The sequence below is a fragment of the Garra rufa genome, unplaced genomic scaffold (genome assembly GCF_049309525.1).
Source record: "Garra rufa unplaced genomic scaffold, GarRuf1.0 hap1_unplaced_001, whole genome shotgun sequence".
Taxonomy (NCBI): domain Eukaryota; kingdom Metazoa; phylum Chordata; class Actinopteri; order Cypriniformes; family Cyprinidae; genus Garra; species Garra rufa.
Genome location: NW_027394276.1, coordinates 12,236,764 through 12,244,263, shown reverse-complemented (window position 1 = coordinate 12,244,263; position 7,500 = coordinate 12,236,764). Strand labels below are relative to the sequence as shown.

Genomic DNA, 7,500 nt, shown 5'->3' with positions numbered 1-7,500 from the left:
TCGAGACAAGGTCAAAGGCAAAGGAATGAAAGTGGGCCTTTGAATGGATTCAATAATGGTGGTGGACCTAACAGGGAGAAGATTCTGCCTTCTGCGGCCAGGGGAATTAGCTCAAATGGTAGAGCGCTCGCTTAGCATGCGAGAGGTAGCGGGATCGATGCCCGCATTCTCCAAAGGGCTCCTGCCCTTTTACGCGCACGTCCCCAAGGAGACAGACTGCGCTTTTTGCGGTGCGAAACGTACCCTCGCAGTTGCGTGAGCCTTTGGGGCCCACTGCTGTCAAAAGAATTTCTCAGAACGGGCCCTGCGCACATTCGTGGCAAAAGCAGGTCCCACCGAGATTTGAACTCGGATCGCTGGATTCAGAGTCCAGAGTGCTAACCATTACACCATGGAACCTTGACGAGAGAGGCTGCTGCTCAGAGGAAAGCAAAGAAGAAGTGGCTTACGGCTCACCAGCAACAAAAATAAAGTTGAGCCTTTTTTGTTTTTATCTGCCGCAAGAAGGCACGTAGGTTCCACCGAGATTTGAACTCGGATCGCTGGATTCAAAGTCCAGAGTGCTAACCGTTACACCATGGAACCACGAGCGCCTCTTTGACAGCTGACCTGGCGGTAGATAGTGTTGCGGCTAGGGGGAACCAGTCAGAGCGAGGGGTTGTATCCCAGTGAGTTTTGGTCACTGGCCACCCTCGACCAAAAGAAAGCTGCATCTGCCAAAACCCGGGATTGAACCAGGGACCTTTAGATCTTCAGTCTAACGCTCTCCCAACTGAGCTATTTCGGCCACATCCACCTAGGGTTTGGTCTGCAGGGGTTTACGTGACACCACCCGTCACTTTGAGAGAAGAGCAGAGACGAGCTAACAGAGAACAAAAGACGTTGGCCCGTACGGGGATCGAACCCGCGTCCTTGGCGTTATTAGCACCACGCTCTAACCAACTGAGCTAACCGGCCTGGCTCCGGCCAGACGTCTGCCCAATTTCCCCAAAGTTTGCTGACTGCTCGTGGGCCCCTTAGCAGGCAGAAAAGCTTCAGGACCAAGCCTGACCACGGGCTCGTCCGGGATTTGAACCCGGGACCTCTCGCACCCAAAGCGAGAATCATACCCCTAGACCAACGAGCCACGCTCACGCAGCTGGCGCACCGCCGCCTGTCCTCGAGCGACGCTCTTCACGTGGCTTTGAATGCAGGGAGCATCCGGAAGTCTGCGCTTGTGGCAAAAAGCACCTCGATTTCTGAGAAACTTGTTTCTGCCCTGCTCTACTCACCCTGTTACGGTCCTCAGGGGTGCAGACTTACTTGACCGCAACAGTCACTTCTGATACAGGATCACAATCTTGTGAAAGCCAAGTGGATCGTTTGTAATAAAGCAACAACAACAAGAAAGCCCAAAAAACAACATTAAAAACACTGAATGAAACAAGCAAGCATTAGAAGAAATGAGTCTAAAAACAAACAAGTTGGCGGCGATCATAATAACCAAAAGCAAAGAAGACAAATAGCAACAACAAAAGAAAGAAAAAATTAACTGCAATGGAAGAAATGACACACCTCGAGACAAGGTCAAAGGCAAAGGAATGAAAGTGGGCCTTTGAATGGATTCAATAATGGTGGTGGACCTAACAGGGAGAAGATTCTGCCTTCTGCGGCCAGGGGAATTAGCTCAAATGGTAGAGCGCTCGCTTAGCATGCGAGAGGTAGCGGGATCGATGCCCGCATTCTCCAAAGGGCTCCTTCCCTTTTACGCGCACGTCCCCAAGGAGACAGACTGCGCTTTTTGCGGTGCGAAACGTACCCTCGCAGTTGCGTGAGCCTTTGGGGCCCACTGCTGTCAAAAGAATTTCTCAGAACGGGCCCTGCGCACATTCGTGGCAAAAGCAGGTCCCACCGAGATTTGAACTCGGATCGCTGGATTCAGAGTCCAGAGTGCTAACCATTACAACATGGAACCTTGACGAGAGAGGCCGCTGCTCAGAGGAAAGCAAAGAAGAAGTGGCTTACGGCTCACCAGCAACAAAAATAAAGTTGAGCCTTTTTTGTTTTTATCTGCCGCAAGAAGGCACGTAGGTTCCACCGAGATTTGAACTCGGATCGCTGGATTCAAAGTCCAGAGTGCTAACCGTTACACCATGGAACCACGAGCGCCTCTTTGACAGCTGACCTGGAGGTAGATAGTGTTGCGGCTAGGGGGAACCAGTCAGAGCGAGTGGTTGTATCCCAGTGAGTTTTGGTCACTGGCCACCCTCGACCAAAAGACAAAAGAAAGCTGCATCTGCCGAAACCCGGGATTGAACCAGGGACCTTTAGATGTTCAGTCTAACGCTCTCCCAACTGAGCTATTTCGGCCACATCTCCCTAGGGTGTGGTCTGCAGGGGTTTACGTGACACCACCCGTCGCTTTGAGAGAAGAGCAGAGACGAGCTAACAGAGAACAAAAGACGTTGGCCCGTACGGGGATCGAACCCGCGACCTTGGCGTTATTAGCACCACGCTCTAACCAACTGAGCTAACCGGCCTGGCTCCGGCCAGACGTCTGCCCAATTTCCCCAAAGTTTGCTGACTGCTCGTGGGCCCCTTAGCAGGCAGAAAAGCTTCAGGACCAAGCCTGACCACGGGCTCGTCCGGGATTTGAACCCGGGACCTCTCGCACCCAAAGCGAGAATCATACCCCTAGACCAACGAGCCACGCTCACGCAACTGGCGCACCGCCGCCTGCCCTCGAGCGACGCTCTTCACGTGGCTTTGAATGCAGGGAGCATCCGGAAGTCTGCGCTTGTGGCAAAAAGCACCTCGATTTCTGAGAAACTTGTTTCTGCCCAACTCACCCTGTTACGGTCCTCAGGGGTGCAGACTTACTTGACCGCAACAGTCACTTCTGATACAGGATCACAATCTTGTGAAAGCCAAGTGGATCGTTTGTAATAAAGCAACAACAACAAGAAAGCCCAAAAAACAACATTAAAAACACTGAATGAAACAAGCAAGCATTAGAAGAAATGAGTCTAAAAACAAACAAGTTGGCGGCGATCATAATAACCAAAAGCAAAGAAGACAAATAGCAACAACAAAAGAAAGAAAAAATTAACTGCAATGGAAGAAATGACACACCTCGAGACAAGGTCAAAGGCAAAGGAATGAAAGTGGGCCTTTGAATGGATTCAATAATGGTGGTGGACCTAACAGGGAGAAGATTCTGCCTTCTGCGGCCAGGGGAATTAGCTCAAATGGTAGAGCGCTCGCTTAGCATGCGAGAGGTAGCGGGATCGATGCCCGCATTCTCCAAAGGGCTCCTGCCCTTTTACGCGCACGTCCCCAAGGAGACAGACTGCGCTCTTTGCGGTGCGAAACGTACCCTCGCAGTTGCGTGAGCCTTTGGGGCCCACTGCTGTCAAAAGAATTTCTCAGAACGGGCCCTGCGCACATTCGTGGCAAAAGCAGGTCCCACCGAGATTTGAACTCGGATCGCTGGATTCAGAGTCCAGAGTGCTAACCATTACACCATGGTACCTTGACGAGAGAGGCCGCTGCTCAGAGGAAAGCAAAGAAGAAGTGGCTTACGGCTCACCAGCAACAAAAATAAAGTTGAGCCTTTTTTGTTTTTATCTGCCGCAAGAAGGCACGTAGGTTCCACCGAGATTTGAACTCGGATCGCTGGATTCAAAGTCCAGAGTGCTAACCGTTACACCATGGAACCACGAGCGCCTCTTTGACAGCTGACCTGGAGGTAGATAGTGTTGCGGCTAGGGGGAACCAGTCAGAGCGAGGGGTTGTATCCCAGTGAGTTTTGGTCACTGGCCACCCTCGACCAAAAGAAAGCTGCATCTGCCGAAACCCGGGATTGAACCAGGGACCTTTAGATCTTCAGTCTAACGCTCTCCCAACTGAGCTATTTCGGCCACATCTCCCTAGGGTGTGGTCTGCAGGGGTTTACGTGACACCACCCGTCGCTTTGAGAGAAGAGCAGAGACGAGCTAACAGAGAACAAAAGACGTTGGCCCGTACGGGGATCGAACCCGCGACCTTGGCGTTATTAGCACCACGCTCTAACCAACTGAGCTAACCGGCCTGGCTCCGGCCAGACGTCTGCCCAATTTCCCCAAAGTTTGCTGACTGCTCGTGGGCCCCTTAGCAGGCAGAAAAGCTTCAGGACCAAGCCTGACCACGGGCTCGTCCGGGATTTGAACCCGGGACCTCTCGCACCCAAAGCGAGAATCATACCCCTAGACCAACGAGCCACGCTCACGCAGCTGGCGCACCGCCGCCTGCCCTCGAGCGACGCTCTTCACGTGGCTTTGAATGCAGGGAGCATCCGGAAGTCTGCGCTTGTGGCAAAAAGCACCTCGATTTCTGAGAAACTTGTTTCTGCCCTGCTCTACTCACCCTGTTACGGTCCTCAGGGGTGCAGACTTACTTGACCGCAACAGTCACTTCTGATACAGGATCACAATCTTGTGAAAGCCAAGTGGATCGTTTGTAATAAAGCAACAACAACAAGAAAGCCCAAAAAACAACATTAAAAACACTGAATGAAACAAGCAAGCATTAGAAGAAATGAGTCTAAAAACAAACAAGTTGGCGGCGATCATAATAACCAAAAGCAAAGAAGACAAATAGCAACAACAAAAGAAAGAAAAAATTAACTGCAATGGAAGAAATGACACACCTCGAGACAAGGTCAAAGGCAAAGGAATGAAAGTGGGCCTTTGAATGGATTCAATAATGGTGGTGGACCTAACAGGGAGAAGATTCTGCCTTCTGCGGCCAGGGGAATTAGCTCAAATGGTAGAGCGCTCGCTTAGCATGCGAGAGGTAGCGGGATCGATGCCCGCATTCTCCAAAGGGCTCCTGCCCTTTTACGCGCACGTCCCCAAGGAGACAGACTGCGCTTTTTGCGGTGCGAAACGTACCCTCGCAGTTGCGTGAGCCTTTGGGGCCCACTGCTGTCAAAAGAATTTCTCAGAACGGGCCCTGCGCACATTCGTGGCAAAAGCAGGTCCCACCGAGATTTGAACTCGGATCGCTGGATTCAGAGTCCAGAGTGCTAACCATTACACCATGGAACCTTGACGAGAGAGGCTGCTGCTCAGAGGAAAGCAAAGAAGAAGTGGCTTACGGCTCACCAGCAACAAAAATAAAGTTGAGCCTTTTTTGTTTTTATCTGCCGCAAGAAGGCACGTAGGTTCCACCGAGATTTGAACTCGGATCGCTGGATTCAAAGTCCAGAGTGCTAACCGTTACACCATGGAACCACGAGCGCCTCTTTGACAGCTGACCTGGCGGTAGATAGTGTTGCGGCTAGGGGGAACCAGTCAGAGCGAGGGGTTGTATCCCAGTGAGTTTTGGTCACTGGCCACCCTCGACCAAAAGAAAGCTGCATCTGCCAAAACCCGGGATTGAACCAGGGACCTTTAGATCTTCAGTCTAACGCTCTCCCAACTGAGCTATTTCGGCCACATCCACCTAGGGTTTGGTCTGCAGGGGTTTACGTGACACCACCCGTCACTTTGAGAGAAGAGCAGAGACGAGCTAACAGAGAACAAAAGACGTTGGCCCGTACGGGGATCGAACCCGCGACCTTGGCGTTATTAGCACCACGCTCTAACCAACTGAGCTAACCGGCCTGGCTCCGGCCAGACGTCTGCCCAATTTCCCCAAAGTTTGCTGACTGCTCGTGGGCCCCTTAGCAGGCAGAAAAGCTTCAGGACCAAGCCTGACCACGGGCTCGTCCGGGATTTGAACCCGGGACCTCTCGCACCCAAAGCGAGAATCATACCCCTAGACCAACGAGCCACGCTCACGCAGCTGGCGCACCGCCGCCTGTCCTCGAGCGACGCTCTTCACGTGGCTTTGAATGCAGGGAGCATCCGGAAGTCTGCGCTTGTGGCAAAAAGCACCTCGATTTCTGAGAAACTTGTTTCTGCCCTGCTCTACTCACCCTGTTACGGTCCTCAGGGGTGCAGACTTACTTGACCGCAACAGTCACTTCTGATACAGGATCACAATCTTGTGAAAGCCAAGTGGATCGTTTGTAATAAAGCAACAACAACAAGAAAGCCCAAAAAACAACATTAAAAACACTGAATGAAACAAGCAAGCATTAGAAGAAATGAGTCTAAAAACAAACAAGTTGGCGGCGATCATAATAACCAAAAGCAAAGAAGACAAATAGCAACAACAAAAGAAAGAAAAAATTAACTGCAATGGAAGAAATGACACACCTCGAGACAAGGTCAAAGGCAAAGGAATGAAAGTGGGCCTTTGAATGGATTCAATAATGGTGGTGGACCTAACAGGGAGAAGATTCTGCCTTCTGCGGCCAGGGGAATTAGCTCAAATGGTAGAGCGCTCGCTTAGCATGCGAGAGGTAGCGGGATCGATGCCCGCATTCTCCAAAGGGCTCCTGCCCTTTTAACCATTACACCATGGAACCTTGACGAGAGAGGCCGCTGCTCAGAGGAAAGCAAAGAAGAAGTGGCTTACGGCTCACCAGCAACAAAAATAAAGTTGAGCCTTTTTTGTTTTTATCTGCCGCAAGAAGGCACGTAGGTTCCACCGAGATTTGAACTCGGATCGCTGGATTCAAAGTCCAGAGTGCTTACCGTTACACCATGGAACCACGAGCGCCTCTTTGACAGCTGACCTGGAGGTAGATAGTGTTGCGGCTAGGGGGAACCAGTCAGAGCGAGGGGTTGTATCCCAGTGAGTTTTGGTCACTGGCCACCCTCGACCAAAAGACAAAAGATAGCTGCATCTGCCGAAACCCGGGATTGAACCAGGGACCTTTAGATCTTCAGTCTAACGCTCTCCCAACTGAGCTATTTCGGCCACATCCACCTAGGGTTTGGTCTGCAGGGGTTTTAGTGACACCACCCGTCGCTTTGAGAGAAGAGCAGAGACGAGCTAACAGAGAACAAAAGACGTTGGCCCGTACGGGGATCGAACCCGCGACCTTGGCGTTATTAGCACCACGCTCTAACCAACTGAGCTAACCGGCCTGGCTCCGGCCAGACGTCTGCCCAATTTCCCCAAAGTTTGCTGACTGCTCGTGGGCCCCTTAGCAGGCAGAAAAGCTTCAGGACCAAGCCTGACCACGGGCTCGTCCGGGATTTGAACCCGGGACCTCTCGCACCCAAAGCGAGAATCATACCCCTAGACCAACGAGCCACGCTCACGCAGCTGGCGCACCGCCGCCTGTCCTCGAGCGACGCTCTTCACGTGGCTTTGAATGCAGGGAGCATCCGGAAGTCTGCGCTTGTGGCAAAAAGCACCTCGATTTCTGAGAAACTTGTTTCTGCCCTGCTCTACTCACCCTGTTACGGTCCTCAGGGGTGCAGACTTACTTGACCGCAACAGTCACTTCTGATACAGGATCACAATCTTGTGAAAGCCAAGTGGATCGTTTGTAATAAAGCAACAACAACAAGAAAGCCCAAAAAACAACATTAAAAACACTGAATGAAACAAGCAAGCATTAGAAGAAATGAGTCTAAAAACAAA

The 7,500-nt window shown here is 51.5% G+C and overlaps 29 non-coding genes across 29 annotated transcripts; 5 read left to right on the top strand and 24 right to left on the bottom strand.

Annotated features, from left to right (window-relative positions):
• The first annotated feature begins 100 nt into the window (after positions 1-100).
• On the top strand, positions 101-173 carry trnaa-agc (transfer RNA alanine (anticodon AGC)). The gene has a single exon. It is a non-coding gene; the product is annotated as a tRNA-Ala (tRNA).
• A 154-nt stretch (positions 174-327) lies between these two features.
• On the bottom strand, positions 328-399 carry trnaq-cug (transfer RNA glutamine (anticodon CUG)). Its single transcript has one exon. It is a non-coding gene; the product is annotated as a tRNA-Gln (tRNA).
• A 114-nt stretch (positions 400-513) lies between these two features.
• trnaq-uug (transfer RNA glutamine (anticodon UUG)) lies at positions 514-585 on the bottom strand. Its single transcript has one exon. It is a non-coding gene; the product is annotated as a tRNA-Gln (tRNA).
• Positions 586-714: 129 nt separating this feature from the next.
• trnaf-gaa (transfer RNA phenylalanine (anticodon GAA)) lies at positions 715-787 on the bottom strand. Its single transcript has one exon. It is a non-coding gene; the product is annotated as a tRNA-Phe (tRNA).
• Positions 788-883: 96 nt separating this feature from the next.
• On the bottom strand, positions 884-957 carry trnai-aau (transfer RNA isoleucine (anticodon AAU)). Its single transcript has one exon. It is a non-coding gene; the product is annotated as a tRNA-Ile (tRNA).
• Positions 958-1,054: 97 nt separating this feature from the next.
• Positions 1,055-1,126, bottom strand: trnap-ugg (transfer RNA proline (anticodon UGG)). Its single transcript has one exon. It is a non-coding gene; the product is annotated as a tRNA-Pro (tRNA).
• Positions 1,127-1,655: 529 nt separating this feature from the next.
• trnaa-agc (transfer RNA alanine (anticodon AGC)) lies at positions 1,656-1,728 on the top strand. Its single transcript has one exon. It is a non-coding gene; the product is annotated as a tRNA-Ala (tRNA).
• Positions 1,729-1,882: 154 nt separating this feature from the next.
• trnaq-cug (transfer RNA glutamine (anticodon CUG)) lies at positions 1,883-1,954 on the bottom strand. The gene has a single exon. It is a non-coding gene; the product is annotated as a tRNA-Gln (tRNA).
• A 114-nt stretch (positions 1,955-2,068) lies between these two features.
• trnaq-uug (transfer RNA glutamine (anticodon UUG)) lies at positions 2,069-2,140 on the bottom strand. Its single transcript has one exon. It is a non-coding gene; the product is annotated as a tRNA-Gln (tRNA).
• A 136-nt stretch (positions 2,141-2,276) lies between these two features.
• On the bottom strand, positions 2,277-2,349 carry trnaf-gaa (transfer RNA phenylalanine (anticodon GAA)). Its single transcript has one exon. It is a non-coding gene; the product is annotated as a tRNA-Phe (tRNA).
• A 96-nt stretch (positions 2,350-2,445) lies between these two features.
• On the bottom strand, positions 2,446-2,519 carry trnai-aau (transfer RNA isoleucine (anticodon AAU)). The gene has a single exon. It is a non-coding gene; the product is annotated as a tRNA-Ile (tRNA).
• A 97-nt stretch (positions 2,520-2,616) lies between these two features.
• trnap-ugg (transfer RNA proline (anticodon UGG)) lies at positions 2,617-2,688 on the bottom strand. The gene has a single exon. It is a non-coding gene; the product is annotated as a tRNA-Pro (tRNA).
• A 524-nt stretch (positions 2,689-3,212) lies between these two features.
• On the top strand, positions 3,213-3,285 carry trnaa-agc (transfer RNA alanine (anticodon AGC)). The gene has a single exon. It is a non-coding gene; the product is annotated as a tRNA-Ala (tRNA).
• Positions 3,286-3,439: 154 nt separating this feature from the next.
• Positions 3,440-3,511, bottom strand: trnaq-cug (transfer RNA glutamine (anticodon CUG)). The gene has a single exon. It is a non-coding gene; the product is annotated as a tRNA-Gln (tRNA).
• Positions 3,512-3,625: 114 nt separating this feature from the next.
• On the bottom strand, positions 3,626-3,697 carry trnaq-uug (transfer RNA glutamine (anticodon UUG)). The gene has a single exon. It is a non-coding gene; the product is annotated as a tRNA-Gln (tRNA).
• A 129-nt stretch (positions 3,698-3,826) lies between these two features.
• On the bottom strand, positions 3,827-3,899 carry trnaf-gaa (transfer RNA phenylalanine (anticodon GAA)). Its single transcript has one exon. It is a non-coding gene; the product is annotated as a tRNA-Phe (tRNA).
• Positions 3,900-3,995: 96 nt separating this feature from the next.
• trnai-aau (transfer RNA isoleucine (anticodon AAU)) lies at positions 3,996-4,069 on the bottom strand. Its single transcript has one exon. It is a non-coding gene; the product is annotated as a tRNA-Ile (tRNA).
• A 97-nt stretch (positions 4,070-4,166) lies between these two features.
• Positions 4,167-4,238, bottom strand: trnap-ugg (transfer RNA proline (anticodon UGG)). Its single transcript has one exon. It is a non-coding gene; the product is annotated as a tRNA-Pro (tRNA).
• A 529-nt stretch (positions 4,239-4,767) lies between these two features.
• trnaa-agc (transfer RNA alanine (anticodon AGC)) lies at positions 4,768-4,840 on the top strand. The gene has a single exon. It is a non-coding gene; the product is annotated as a tRNA-Ala (tRNA).
• Positions 4,841-4,994: 154 nt separating this feature from the next.
• On the bottom strand, positions 4,995-5,066 carry trnaq-cug (transfer RNA glutamine (anticodon CUG)). Its single transcript has one exon. It is a non-coding gene; the product is annotated as a tRNA-Gln (tRNA).
• A 114-nt stretch (positions 5,067-5,180) lies between these two features.
• On the bottom strand, positions 5,181-5,252 carry trnaq-uug (transfer RNA glutamine (anticodon UUG)). The gene has a single exon. It is a non-coding gene; the product is annotated as a tRNA-Gln (tRNA).
• A 129-nt stretch (positions 5,253-5,381) lies between these two features.
• Positions 5,382-5,454, bottom strand: trnaf-gaa (transfer RNA phenylalanine (anticodon GAA)). Its single transcript has one exon. It is a non-coding gene; the product is annotated as a tRNA-Phe (tRNA).
• A 96-nt stretch (positions 5,455-5,550) lies between these two features.
• Positions 5,551-5,624, bottom strand: trnai-aau (transfer RNA isoleucine (anticodon AAU)). The gene has a single exon. It is a non-coding gene; the product is annotated as a tRNA-Ile (tRNA).
• A 97-nt stretch (positions 5,625-5,721) lies between these two features.
• On the bottom strand, positions 5,722-5,793 carry trnap-ugg (transfer RNA proline (anticodon UGG)). The gene has a single exon. It is a non-coding gene; the product is annotated as a tRNA-Pro (tRNA).
• A 529-nt stretch (positions 5,794-6,322) lies between these two features.
• On the top strand, positions 6,323-6,395 carry trnaa-agc (transfer RNA alanine (anticodon AGC)). The gene has a single exon. It is a non-coding gene; the product is annotated as a tRNA-Ala (tRNA).
• A 152-nt stretch (positions 6,396-6,547) lies between these two features.
• Positions 6,548-6,619, bottom strand: trnaq-uug (transfer RNA glutamine (anticodon UUG)). Its single transcript has one exon. It is a non-coding gene; the product is annotated as a tRNA-Gln (tRNA).
• A 136-nt stretch (positions 6,620-6,755) lies between these two features.
• trnaf-gaa (transfer RNA phenylalanine (anticodon GAA)) lies at positions 6,756-6,828 on the bottom strand. The gene has a single exon. It is a non-coding gene; the product is annotated as a tRNA-Phe (tRNA).
• A 96-nt stretch (positions 6,829-6,924) lies between these two features.
• Positions 6,925-6,998, bottom strand: trnai-aau (transfer RNA isoleucine (anticodon AAU)). The gene has a single exon. It is a non-coding gene; the product is annotated as a tRNA-Ile (tRNA).
• A 97-nt stretch (positions 6,999-7,095) lies between these two features.
• On the bottom strand, positions 7,096-7,167 carry trnap-ugg (transfer RNA proline (anticodon UGG)). The gene has a single exon. It is a non-coding gene; the product is annotated as a tRNA-Pro (tRNA).
• Between the last annotated feature and the right edge of the window lie 333 nt (positions 7,168-7,500).